We start from the raw sequence: 14,032 nt of genomic DNA on the forward strand, positions 1-14,032 counted from the left end.
TGTTTCCTGCTCAGCGCAGCAGTGCTGCAGCAGTCAAGGGAGCGTGTCGGCGCCCCTTCCCCCATGAACGGTCCCTTCTGCGCTGCCCGCGCCCCCCCCATTGCTTTGCTGGCGCCTGGTGGCCAGTCAGTGGCCTGGCTTGGCGGCGTCGGCGGGCGCTTGTGAGGAAAAACCTAAGTATAATGTAGTATGTTGGGGGGGCGGGGGGCGCGGGGGGGCGCCATTTCAGTGCTTGCCCCGGGCGCCGTTTTCCCTAGTTACGCCTCTGCCCATGTTCCTTCCAAAAGGAAGGAACATGGAACCTGTTCTCCCCAGAGCGGCCCCATCCCCTAAGGGAATAACTTATAGTGCTCACATATGTCTCCCATTCAAATGTAAACCGGGGCAGACCCTGCTTAGCAAAAGGGACAATTTATGGGAAACACCTATATTGGGCAGCAGCGATATAGGAAGATGCTGAAAGGCATCATCTCATACTGCATGGGAGATGGCAATGGTAAACCCCTCCTGTATTCTACCAAAGACAAACACAGGGCTCTGTGGTTGCCAGGAGTTGACACCGACTCAACGGCACAACTTTACTTTACCAGAAGACCAGCTCTGCTCCCAAAATGAAAGCTCACTTAATGGATCGGGGCAAATTACTCCAAAAGAGCAACCCAGTTTGCATGGTTGCTCTTTGAGATTCTACCAGAGACATGTAGATGCTACAAGAACAACCATGCAAACTGGGGAAATGATGAGATTCTTTCCTGCGGTAAAAAGGTAAAGTGTGCAGTCAAGTCGGTGTTGACTCCTGGCGACCACAGAACCCTGTGAATGTCTTTGGTAGAATACAGGAGGGGTTTACCATTGCCATCTCCCATGCAGGCATATGAGATGATGCCTGTCAGCATCTTCCTATATACCTGCTGCCTGATATAGGTGTTTCTCATCGTCTGGGAAACATCCAGTGGGGATTCGAACTGGCAATCTCTGGCTTGGTAGTCAAGCCATTTCCCTACTGCGCCATTAGGTGGCTGTGGTAGTGCCAGCCTTATTAGTTGCAATACTGAAGTTCCACTGAAATCAATTATTTGTTTCTAAATAAATATGGTTAAATCTTAGGCGTCTTACTTGAAGGAATACCCACTGATTGTAGTGAATAACAAAAGGGCTGAAAATGCTGTCTAGAAATCTCCAGACTCTTTGTGTTACATATTGTAGTCTGGCCAGCCCTGTTTTAAATACTATGAGGTGATTCTCATGAGCAGCAGAAACCGGGTTAAGGGAGCCCAGCCTGCTTTCAGCTGCTCGTGTGAAACAATGGGAGCCATGTGAAGCTGCCACTCATCTAAGTGGGCGAGCCCACCGCCTGGGGAGAGGTGATTGATCGTCTGCGGAGAAAGTGGGTCAGGCTCTCATAGAAGTGGGTCAGGCTTTCATGAGAACCTCTCAGAGGTTCTCCCTGCAGAACCTCTTTCGGCTCTACACACGGATCGTGTGTAGAGCCTTTATGACTAAGTCACAACCTTCCCTGTTACTCAACAAGAGATTATTGAGTCTCATTTTGACAGACTGTAGTTTATACATCACAAGACATCACTAAGTCAAGCTATACAGGGAACAGGGAACACAGTTTTATAACTCCCGAGATGTTTAATAAGATTTCTTTTGTGGTGAGGGGACTTCCCTTTCCAGCAAAGAAATTGATCTCAACCACTGCCCCAAACACATACATGCACAACAACTCTCAAATATACAACATGGGGAAAAAAAAACAAAAACCAGATAGGCCAAATCTAAATGATTAACATCAGCCTGTTTTAGAAAATGACATGAATGGCATTTAAGAAATGACGGAGCCTGCATGGTGTAGTGGTTAGAGTGCTGGACTAGGACCAGGGAGACCCGAGTTCAAATCCCCATTCAGCCATGATACTTGCTGGGTGACCCTGGGCCAGTCACTTCTCTCTCAGCCTAACCTACTTCACAGGGTTGTTGTGAGGAGAAACTTAAGTATGTAGTACACTGCTCTGGGGTCCTTGGAGGAAGAGTGGGATATAAATGTGAAAATAAATAATAATAATAAATAATTAAGAGGCATCTTTCCATTTTTCTTTTTTTAAACATAGTTTAAAAAGAGCCACAGTATCCAGATCAGGGCCATGGTGGGGTTTTGAAATCTTTTGCTCCATGCTGTGGTCACATCCTAACTTAAACTAGGTCTCCAAAATGTTTGGTCCAATATCTAGGCACATTTTGTTTTCAATGGAGCTTTATTTTTATTTTATTTTATTTAAAAAAAACAAGCTCCAGTGAAGTAAACTGGATTTATGTTAATATGTTTTCACATTATGGCACCTCCCATTGTAATGCTGTAGACTATTACTGAAGAAGAATTTAATTTACTCCCTCCAACCCTTGCTCTAGTAATATTTTGCTTCAGTGTGCACAATGCTTGCCTATGTGGGTGAATATTTCACCCCCAGGAAACACATTTGGTCCAACAGAGTTCTTAGTTGCCATCATAACAGAAAATCTGTGTCCATACCAACTTTCTTTCTAGAGTAAAAAGCAGCTTTGGGATTCCAGTTGATGGTGCTGCTGCTGTTCTTGAAAACAAACCAACAGATTATGAAAGCCAACAATGCATACCTGTAGTTTGGCCCTTAGAGCTTCCGACGCCTCACCTCTTGCCTGTGGGCTTTTCAGAGGCATCTGGTGGGCCACTGTGCAGAACAGGACGCTGGATTAGGTATGCCTTGGGCCTGATCCACCAGGGCTGTTCTTATGTTCTTATGATGCTTGGCCATTAAGTGTTTAGCCAAAGGGGGTTCACTTGACTTGCAAGATGAAACATTGTAATCACTGGAAACCTGCTGGTAAATATGAAGCAATATATGATACTTAGATACTCACACTGGCAACCCCGCCCTCCCCGCATTTTCAGATTCACAATGTATGATGAAAGGTTCTGTTTTCACCCAAGAGACTGTTTTTTTTACAGCAAATTCTTTCCGATCACAGCATTACATTTTGTAAGCATTGCTACCTTTATCACTACATCCTCAGTTTGATTTAGACACAATATATACCACAAATATATTGTGGTCTGATAAATTGCACTTTCTCCCCTTAAGGTAGTTTATAATTTATCTGGAAAATGAACAACTGCAAAACAAGAGCCCTACATGAAATTTGGCTTAGGGTGAAACTTGATGAGACATGAAAGAGAGAGCTGTGATCTGATCTCCTGACATTTCCTTTTTAAAAAAATGGTGCTTGGAGGGGTGGGTAGGGCAATGTGAACTGACACTCAGTGCTGCTGGAGCAAGGTAGCTATTTCCCCATGCCTCCCTCCTCCCTGCAGTCTAGTTTGTCCCCCAAAGCTGCTGTTTGGCCCAGTGGGGCAAATATATAGGTATAGGTAGCGATCACAGATCTCCCATATATTTTCTAGTTTGGCTGCCACGTACAAAGAATGGCTGAAAATGAATTTGTTTCCCAACAGGCTGCAAGTCATATTTGTAAAACTCTGGATATGTTTGAGAGGAGTGTGAAGAGTCAGACTCTTGGTTTCTATGCCTCTCTTATTATAGCACCAACTTCTCATAATTTTAATTCTGAGAAGCAGCACTGCAAAGTTATCAAGTTGCAAACAATTTCTCCTCCCAGCCGAATTATTTCACCTGTTTATTTCTGGATCAGACACTGCAACATAAAAGTTGATCCTAAACAAATGAAGGGTGCAGTAGTTGCTAGTAAGAGACGTGGAACCCATGGATAGATAGGAAGCAGCTTAACTTTAATGCATTTGCAAACTCTTACTATTCAGTATGGGATGGAGTCTTGACTTGGGGAGTAGCTCAGTAGAAGAGCCTGGGTCTTGTGTAAAGCTCTAATTATTGTGCCATCCTAGGCACATTTTGTTTTCAATGGAGCTTTTCTTTCTTTTTTAACAAGCTCCAGTGAAGTCTGCTGGATTTATGTTAATATGTTTGCACATTATGGCACCTTCCATTGTAATGCTGTAGACTATTACTGAAGAAGAATTTAATTTACTTCCCTTCTTGCTCTAGCAATATTTTGCTTCAGTGTGCACAATGCTTGCCTATGTTGGTGAATATTTTCCCCTCAGGAAATGCACATTAGAAAATGTATTTCTATAACAACAATTTTAATTAAGGGCCTTCCCTGTAAATTGCCCAAACAATGATTTCTCATTACTTTACTTTGTTGCAGGCGAAATAGAAACCTACAGTAGTGTGGCATGAAAACCAGGAATATAATAAAGGGTAGGAACAGAATGCTTTGCTAATTTCAAGAAGATATGAATGAATAATTACACTGATAATGAAAATGAAATAAAACTTTTTTTTTGCAAAACTGAAAATAGAACATGTCTTTGCATTATATATGGATTGTGCACAAATTTAAATTTTGCATTATTTTGCATTAAACTTTTGCATTAAACCGCTGGTGTAGTGGTTTCTAGCAAAGTACAGCCTGTGACTGGTATGGTTTGGTATTGCTTCAGCAGAAAACAACTTCTAGAACCAATTCAAGGGAGAGCTTGAGAACACTAATAAAAATGAACCATTAAAGGTGAGCTTGTTAAGAAGGTTTTGAACTGGCGCAGTGAATAGTCTAACAGTGGTGTAGCTTTGACGCGAAGCAGATGTGGTCCTAGTTGGCAGTCAGGATGGGACACTGGAATAAAATCACAATATGCATATCATAAGGAAACATCAAAGAAGAAGATTTGGTTTAACACTAATTTTAATTTTTATTTCCAGTCTCTTTTACAGATTTCTTTTTAAAATGTCCCCCGCCCCCGGCACCCAATACCTAATTTCATTGGAGCTCTGCAGCTAGATTGACAACATCTTGACAACCAGTGCAAAGCAGGAAGCATGCTGGTATCAGGAAGGTATCATATCAGCTTTAGCAAAGTATTCACAGCACTATTGACATGAATTATGGTCTTGGTTCATTAAAAGGGCAGTATATTTTTAAAGAAATAATATTGTCCCTTTCTTGTATTGGGTAGCTTCCTTTGAATGATTCATTTGTTCAAAACATGATGACTGCTGAATCTGTGAGCTGTAGAGCTACTGGCTTTAACTTAGGTATTAAAATTGCATGCACGGGGATTTAGATAACTTTTGTCTAATGTTCATACCCAGTAACTCATGCAGGAGAATCACAGCGTAACAAAATGTGTTGCATGCTCAAAAATAAACATATATTATTTTCTACTGCTCTGAATGACTTAAGTGGGATTTAACAGAAGGGCTTTCATATCTGGTGGCAAAAGTTAAATAAATGTTGTATGTTAGCAAGTAACCAGTCATAAAATAAATGAAATCCGTTGTCATGAAGGAGGGCTATACAATGTTAGTTCTTTGTGTGAGAACAAATCATAGGATAATTGAAAAATGTCAGGAGTGCAGCAATAACTGACAAGAAAAAGAATAAATGATTAGAATGTGTTTATTTATTCATTTATTTAACACATTTGTATACCGCCCAAAACGCAAGTCTCAAAACACAAGAATCATAATCGTGATAGCTTATTATTCAGCAATGCTAAATAGAACAATTGTCTCTGGCTGGGTGAAAAAGTATTAAATGTATTAAAAATATATTTTTATAAATGTATAAATATATCTATCTATATATTTCTGAAAGGCATACCCGTCTCTAATCAGCTCTTGCAAGAGTTCGTGTGTGAGCTGCCTGCAGGGGGAGAGAAAAGCGGCGGTGGGAGACAGGCTTGTGGGTGAGGTGGGAAACAAAATGGGGTTGGGGAGAAAATGGCAGCGGTGGATAGGGGGGGAAACCGGCAGCGGTGGGCGGGTGGGTGGGGGAAGAAAACGATGGTGGGCAGGTGGGTGGGGGAAGAACATGGCAGTGGGCGGGCGGGCGGGCGGGCAAGAAAGAAAACGGTGGCAGCCACGGGTGGGCGGGGAGCAAAATGACAGCGGATGGAAAGGGAAAGAGAATGGTGGGGGTGGGGGGGAGAATCTTGAGGTGCAGATGTTCTGTGCCCAGCCCAGCTAGTTTTTATAAATGTAGTAAAATGTATTTTAATAGATTTAATAAATGTATTATAAATAGATGACATGGTGGCAATTGGCAACTGCCACATAACTAAAGTCTGGAAACAAAATGATCATAGTGCTACATCAAATTGAACTTAATGGAGGAAAAATACTTGGTAGAATGGTGGTTAATATAACAATAGTACTGTGGTAAAAAAAGAGAAAGGTGTCTGCTAGAAGTGATTTCTGAGATAAATGAGTAGGCAGGTTGCTAGTGGCTTGCCCAAGTTTCTCATTGAGAGAGGTCATAATTCTGTGGTAGCACACATGCTTTGAATGCAGAATATGTATTTGAATGCATTCTCTGGCACCACTTGTTAATTAGATCTCCAGCAGCAGGCTTGGGAAACACCTTAGCAGAAGACCCTTGAGATCATTACCAATAGCACGTAGATAGTCAGTCAGGACAGACAATATTGGGGAAGATAGAGCAATGGTCTGAACCAGTGTAAAGCAGTGTTGTGTTGCTTTATTTATTATTCAGAATACTTATATACCACTTCTCAATAACAAAAGTTCACAAAGCAGTTTATATAGCACAATGAATGAAAATGCAACAAAATGAGTGAGAAAATTGTTCCCTCTCCCCAAAGTGTTCACAGTTCAGAAAGAAACAAAAGGGAGACACCAGCAAGAGTCACTAAGACTGATGTCTTGATATGCACATCTTTCATTGAGTTCTTGAGTCTGACTGGATTGTTGTTGGAACAGTGGAGCTATTCACACAACCACACACGTGCATGGGCAGGCAGGCTTTTCTATTTAGCAGGGGGACAGCAACTGTCCCTGTTCATCCCAGTATAGCATCCTTCCAGTATCTATGTGGGCTCTTTGTGTGTGCGTGTGCGTGTGCGTTTTCTAGACTATGAGCCCTTTTGAGAAATGGAACCATTTTCTCATTCTCTTTGCTATATAAACCACATTTTATTTTATTTATTTATTTCGGAAAAGCAGTATTTATATTTTTTATATGAAGTGTGCGTGTTTTTGACATTTTCTTCAGTAAAAGTAATGCAGAATATTCCATACACTAATTTCTTCTGTTGTTATGACATGTAGCATTTATGTGGCTCTTTAGAATGTAAAGAACTCCATATATTATATCAGTATCCATTAGCTCTATAAGGTACATCAGCATGATTTCCCCATATAGCATATTGAGATGGTAAGACCTGAGACTGACCATAGTGGCATCCATGCCACAGACCATCTAGTGTGTGATGGCAGGTGAGATCTGAACCAGGGATTTCTTAATTAACAGCTCAGTCTCTTAGCTACTGCAGTGCAGTACTTTTCATGTATTTCAGTACTCAAATTAAAGGCACAAAGCTGGAGTGGCCCCTAATAATATCCACAAGTCACAACCTTGACTCTATCTAATTTTAGTCAAATAATGCCACCCATAGCATTCTAACCACAGTAGCCAGGGGCCTTCATGAGAAGCAAGGAACCCTGAGCCTGTCAGACTCACCTGTTATCATCATTTCTGAAAACCCAAAAGTGAAAAATGCATTCAAACCCACACTTCCTCTGCCGTCCAGCACTTCTCCAGCCCTTCCACCCTTCCTCCCACTACCCACCCTGGCACTTACTCTTGCTACTTTGTGCTACCCATTGCTATTCAACTAACTGCAAGGCCTTCAAATTCCCACTGCTGTGTTTGACATTACCAAAATCTTGTGTTCTGTGCTTGACATCACAGGTGTCGATATAATTGAGCAGATGGGTTCAGAGAAGCTGGGACCTCCGGCTCCAGAGGGCCCCCCAGCTTCACCCCTCCTTATTTTCTTCATTATCTCCCTCACTTCAAGGGGCCGCCAGGGAGAGGTGCGAACACGGGCCCCCTTTCCCCTAGCTACGTCCCTGCTTGACATTTAGTATGTTGTTTCTTAGGATGCTTTCAGATGCAATGTGGACCTCTGTTGAATATGAGAACCTCCACTGTGTGCTTTCCCATCTGAATGTACCTCTCAAATCCACCCAATGTTCAGTTTTGCCACACAAGCCGACATTTGTACCCGAGGCTCAGAGGCGTATCTAGGGAAAATAGCGCCTAGGGCAAGCACTGAAATTGCACCCCCTGTCCAAACATCTGACACCCATTTTTCAGATTTCAGATTCAGATTACTTTACCATAATATCAGCTGAAAAATACAAGTCAAGTTCGTTAATCTTTTAATATTTCAAAAACCATTTAGCAGTGGACGTAGCCAGACCAAAAAATGCTGGAAAACTACAAATTTCAGTATGCTGGGACTAATGAAATACCCAAATACTATGTGGAGGTGTACTTGGAAAACTAAACAGAAGTGCCTGTCTAATTCTATACTATGCATTGTTGCATCACTATTACATAAGTTGTAAAAATAAATGGAGAATTTGACTTTCCCCATATACTATGAAAATAATTAAAGGCTATGCAGAGTAAACTGTGTCACTGCTTGGAATATATTCTAGTATTTCAGAAAGATAGTTAAAATGAGAGAAAGAGAGCAAGAAACTCCCAGTGGGACTTAATACTAAGGATTTCACACTGATTCAAAGACAAACTCACCATTAATAGTCATATTATTAATACATTACATTTAACTTATTTGTCACAAGAAGCAAAGAGCAAATGAATACAATCCTAGCTCATAAGCTTCAGCTCAGTAGTCACAAGCCCCAATTCTTTGTACATAGTGCCGAACTGAGTATGTGTACAGTGATTTATATTATATTAATTTTTTAAAAAAATTGTTTACCTGTACCCCTTTGGGGGGCTTCCTAAAGGCAGTGGGGGGGCATCTGCAAAGGTTCCCCCTCCCCTCACTGGCCTCTAGGGCCTCACAGGGACCATTTGAGCATGTGCAGTGGCCATTTTCTAAATATATATTTTTTAAAAATGGCTGCTGAAAACAATATGGCCACCGTGCATGCTCAAGTGCCCTCTGTGAGGCTTGGCATGGCCTAGGACCTCACAGAGGCCATTTGAGCATGCATGGTGGCCATTTTGTTTTGGGTGGCCATTTTTTTAATTTTTAAAAATGGCGTCCCCCTTAAGTGGTGCCCGGGGCACGTGCCCTGCCTGCCTCACCCTAGATATGCCCCTGCCGAGGCTTGTAGCTGGGTTGTTTGTTTCAAGCATGGTTGAAATTGCCACTACATTGTGTCCAAATGGACCCCTCTGTGGTTTATTCTCAGCTTAGCAAGAGAGGTGCTCACAGAGCAGCCAAGAAACAGCTGTGGATTAGGCAAATGGCAAAGGGAGAGGCCAAAGAAAGCACCCAGCAGCAAAATAAACCATGCTGGTGTTGGTTGTCTGTGGTGTTAATGCTCTGCTTGTTTTTGGAAGCCTGGTTAAAAGCCTCCGTGACTCTGTGTTGCATCTGACTTGTCTGGTGCCTCCAAGATATTTTTCAGATAATTTTAAAAGGTACCTCTTTTAATGTTCATTATTTTCTCTCAATAAAAAGGATAAGAACACTATCTAATGTTTTTCTTTTAAAGGATAAATACATTTTAAAAGGTACCTCTTTAACGCTCTTATTCTTACTGGCTCCGAGGCAAAACCCCAAAACCCACTTGCTGCAATGCATGTTAAGGTTTTTGAAGTTTACCTAGTTACACAGAAAGAGTTTATGCGCCATCCTAATGCTCTTGAGAGCTTTGAACCTGGCTGGCTTGTAAAGAACAATCATGTATGGGGAGGTGTCTTGGGCTTTATTTGCTGTGATAAGCCACTTTATCACAGCAACTGCTTCTGCCCACTCAGTAGGATGAAAACAGATGCCATGCTGATGCTTTATGACCTGCATGTCTGCTGCAAGTGTTCTTAGACATTGCCAGTCTTGACCTATATAGAACAGTGCATTCTTTGGTATGTAGGGCAGCCTTAACTCTCCTTAGAATTAGACCTTTTATTTTCTCTTAACATCAAGGTGTGTTTTGTATCCAGTTCTATTATTTCTAGACCTTTTAAAAAAGCCACTAGAGCCTTGACATTTACTGTGGCCCAATAGAAATAGTCAACCAACCACAAACCTTTTAACTTGACATTGTTGTAGAACAAGCAACCAGCTGCCATATTGACAGAATGATACAAAGAAATGGTCAACAAAGTGCCCACCTGTTAATCAGCAGTAAGCTACACTGCTCTGAAACAGCCGTCTTTTTGTTCATAGCTCGTGGACTGCAGCATAAAATGATGATTGGCATGCATAAACCAGCCATCACATTACAAACACCAAAGGCAAAATTTCCATAACAACACTTCACGTCACAGCGTTTTTCAGTGGAGTCAGTTCATGAGCACTGCCCAAGGGCATGGCGCACATAGGAACATAGGAAGCTGCCATACACTGAGTCAGACTATAGGTCTGTCTAGCCCTGTATTGTCTACACAGACTGGCAGTGGCTTCTCCAAGGTTGCAGACAGGAATCTCTCTCAGCCCTATCTTGGAGATGCCAGGGAGGGAACTTGGGACCTAGATGCTCTTCCCAGAGCAGCTCTACCTCCTGTGGGGAATATCTTCCAGTGCTCACACCTCTAGTCTCCCATTCATATGCAACCAATGCGGACCCTGCTTAGCTAAGAGGACAAGCTATGCTTGCTACTACAAGACCAGCTCTCTTCTCCTGTAGCTGTATCTTCAGTGAGAGAGTCCACAGCTCAGCTCAGTCATTGAGTGCCTGCCTGGCCTGACGAATGTCTTAGTTCAATCCCTGGCATCTTCACTGTAGTGGCTTATGAAGCAGTTCACTGGAGGCTGCCAGTATCTGTAGTGGATCATCGCTGTATGGGAGAGGGGCACAGGATGCACCTGCATGCTGCTGAGGAAGCAACGCCCACGCCTTCACTGCTGCCTCAAGACACTCTACAATAAACTTGCTGGGAACTCATTCCCCATGCAGCAGCACTTAGCAGTGTACACGGATAGTTTCCTGAAAATCTCCCCACAAGTCACCTCTGGCTCCAGTGAAGAGGCTCTCATCCATGCAGGAGAGCTAAGGTAAACCTTCCTCTGCCTACGGTCATAGACAGACACTGCCAGCCAGAGTTGGCAAGACCAGACTAGGTCTGACAGGGACCAGCCCTAGGATAAATAGCTTCCTGGACAAGGAGTGCCTTTGGTGCCTCCCCGCCCCCGCTTAGTTTATCAGTGTTGCCAAGCTTGGTGGCTTGTGCAAGCTCAGCAAAGGCAGCTTGACATGATTAGCCGTGGGCCATAATGTAACGAAAAGCCGTTTCCGCTCCCTTTGTGAGTCTTTTGGTAATGAAAGCCTAACCCATTCTTTTTGCAAGGAATCATAGGCAGAATGACCTAGAGTCATCGTAGCTAGTGACTTAACTCCAAGTCCTGCTCGGCCCATATAATTCCTCCGTTATCCACCCCCCCAGCCCACCCCTTTATGCTGCCCTCTGTGTTAGGTCTGTTTACTGAGATGAAGGAGCACTGGAAAGTTATTCCAACCACCACCATATTTATGCAAAGGTCAGGACATTTTTGCCAACAATGCCTGAGGCTCTCTCATTAGGCTACTGAAGGTCTGTGAAGAAATCCCACTTTACTCCCTAATATAGGAAGTAACTATACTCCCTAATATAGGAAGTGATTTCAGAGATTGGCTTATGAATAAGATCTCTGTCGCCAATGGTTTGAGCATGCCAGACCACCAAAACCTCTCTCCTTGTTCTGGTTACATGTTTATCCCACCCTTCCTCCAAGGAGCTTGGGACAGCATACAAGGTCATTTAGAAAGCCAAAGATGCCACCACTCCCTTCCTAGAACTGTCAGCTCACAGGAGTCACCACATGTCACATGTTGCCTGCAGGAGTCCTTTGCGAGTCTATGCATCCTGTAGTATTATCACAGAAAAGATGTATTAAATGGAGACAAATGCTGGGTTTCAGATACATATCCTTTTCTAACACAGAACCTACATTTTTTTAAAGACCTTTTTTTAAAAAGTCAATTATAATTTGTTAAAATACAAAGGAGTAAGGTCCTACAGAGAAATGTATAAGCAGTATGCTTCCAATATTTCCAAGCAAAGCTACAGTTAATATTGTAGAAGATAAGGCACAATTCACATTTTATTGTAGAGATTCTTTAAATGTCATTAATTATCACCTTTCATGAACCACACTCTTCCCAGACACTGAAGTACTCTGACAGCATATTTAAAATCTAAGAAGCTGGGCACGCAGTTCTCTCTTCTCTGTTGCGTTGAGTAATTAGCAGGCAGATAATGAATTCTCCTTTATGTCTGCAAGCCGATCGGCTCCTAATTTCAGGGTCTTAGAACAAACCGATTGCATTATGGTGTTGTGTCACATCTAATTCCAAGAGCCAGAGGGAAAATAACCTCATTTATTAATGATCAGCAGAATAAGAGAAATTCATTATCCCTCTCATTTCTGAAGGTGAAGTGATTTTCTCTTGCAAGTTTAAAGTGGAGATTGCATGTGAGGAAAGGAAGAGAATTTCAAATGAATGTATTCAGTAGAATGATTAAGAGAAGGTAGAGCTAAACATACATTAACAGTATATTGGCAGCAAGCATACAGAAGCAAACGACAACCACTCTAAAAAGGCAAAAATTATGCATACAGCCTGCATTCAGATATAATGGTTAAACCTGGCTGAGGCTGTAACTCCATTATGCCTAAAAGTGCAAAACCACAGTTATGTCTCGAAAACTAACTCCAATTTACCTTGCTAAACTCCAGTTGGAACCTTCAGTTATCTCTAAGGTTCGCTGCAAAAAACTGAGGTTTTGCCGCTGAGACGTTACGCCTGGCCACTGGCTCAGCTATAACGGCAGTTTTATGCCAATTCCCAAACTCCAATTATAGAGGCGGCAGCGCAGACATGCCCAGGGACTCGGCTGCTCCATGCATTCGGCACTTTTTACTGGCAGACTCTCAGAAAGCCAGCCCCGCCCATTCTGTCAGCTATGCAGCTAGAGTTGCCAAGCTACAGGGATACCGACACACCCCATCCCGAACTTGTCAGCCTGTCAAGCTGCACAGTCGTGTGGGGGCATCCCCGATTCCCACTCTGTGCCGTGCTCCTCCCATCTGGCAAGTGATAGGGAGAGGGCACAGGATGACAGGACAGGCACTAAGTGCTTTGCTCCCTGAAAAGAGAGCAACAGTCATGTACGTTCACAAGCACAAACATTCCAAGTGGCAATTTAAGCAGGGCACCCCATCACAGTGCCAGAATGAGAACATTTGGAAGGGGAGGGGACCCTGGATCGAGTGGAAGAGGCAAATTTCTATTTTTTTCACATATGGGTTGGGGAAGGAGGGGCCCAGCCCATTCCTCCGGTGGGAATATTTGCTCCCTAGTCTTGCTCATGAGAAGAACCGTCTCTGGGCACTAATTTAAAATTCACGAGATGGCATTCCAGTTGCATGGAATGGTACTCACATTGTATGCTGGAGACATAGCCCATTATCTCACAGAACGCCCTCTCACAATGGTGACAGACTAAGGGGAGTGAGGGAAGATGCTCTATGCAGGAAAGCTGCAGGTACAGGCACACTGAGGAGGGCTGTCCTGGTTTTGGCAACTTCTGCCAATTTGCTGTCAAACCCTGCATCCTGCCAGTATGCCCACCAATGTGGAGCTGTGCACCTTGTCTGCACTCCCATGCTTGACGCCGCCATCCTAGGGCAGCTGGAAACCAGGACTCTCCTCTCCCGGAAATCCCTGTGCCTGGAGATCTGCATACGGTGCCAAAATAGACACAAACCAGGAACTTTGAACAGGTGTAAAGGTCTGTGCCAGGTTCCTGTGTCTACACCATCCACACAAGCGGGTATCCCCTTTCAAGGCCCCCCCTCAATGCAGGGATATCCAGCATGGACAGGGCATCCGCTCTACGGGTGGAGAGCACATATTTGGGGGCACTCCTGTATGGGTAGGAGGGGCAACCACAGACAGGGATTCTGGAC

General features: G+C 43.2%; 2 long non-coding RNA genes across 4 annotated transcripts in view; one reads left to right on the top strand and one right to left on the bottom strand.

Annotated features, from left to right (window-relative positions):
- Nucleotides 1-5,583, top strand: part of LOC128351825 (uncharacterized) — a 110,696-nt gene extending 105,113 nt beyond the window's left edge. The window contains exons 4-5 of one of the 2 annotated variants that reach the window (XR_008320062.1): nucleotides 4,225-4,277; nucleotides 4,779-5,583. This is a non-coding gene — a long non-coding RNA (uncharacterized LOC128351825). The remainder of the gene's footprint in view (nucleotides 1-4,224; nucleotides 4,278-4,778) is intronic. The other variant, XR_008320063.1, reaches the window with a different exon arrangement.
- The window catches only part of LOC128351824 (uncharacterized), a 39,104-nt gene extending 26,199 nt beyond the window's left edge, over nucleotides 1-12,905 (bottom strand). For both annotated transcript variants that reach the window (XR_008320061.1, XR_008320060.1), the window contains exons 1-2: nucleotides 12,785-12,905; nucleotides 2,638-2,861 (exon numbers count right to left, since the gene is read on the bottom strand). This is a non-coding gene — a long non-coding RNA (uncharacterized LOC128351824). The remainder of the gene's footprint in view (nucleotides 1-2,637; nucleotides 2,862-12,784) is intronic.
- Between the last annotated feature and the right edge of the window lie 1,127 nt (nucleotides 12,906-14,032).

Source organism: Hemicordylus capensis, chromosome 3, assembly GCF_027244095.1.
Source record: "Hemicordylus capensis ecotype Gifberg chromosome 3, rHemCap1.1.pri, whole genome shotgun sequence".
Taxonomy (NCBI): domain Eukaryota; kingdom Metazoa; phylum Chordata; class Lepidosauria; order Squamata; family Cordylidae; genus Hemicordylus; species Hemicordylus capensis.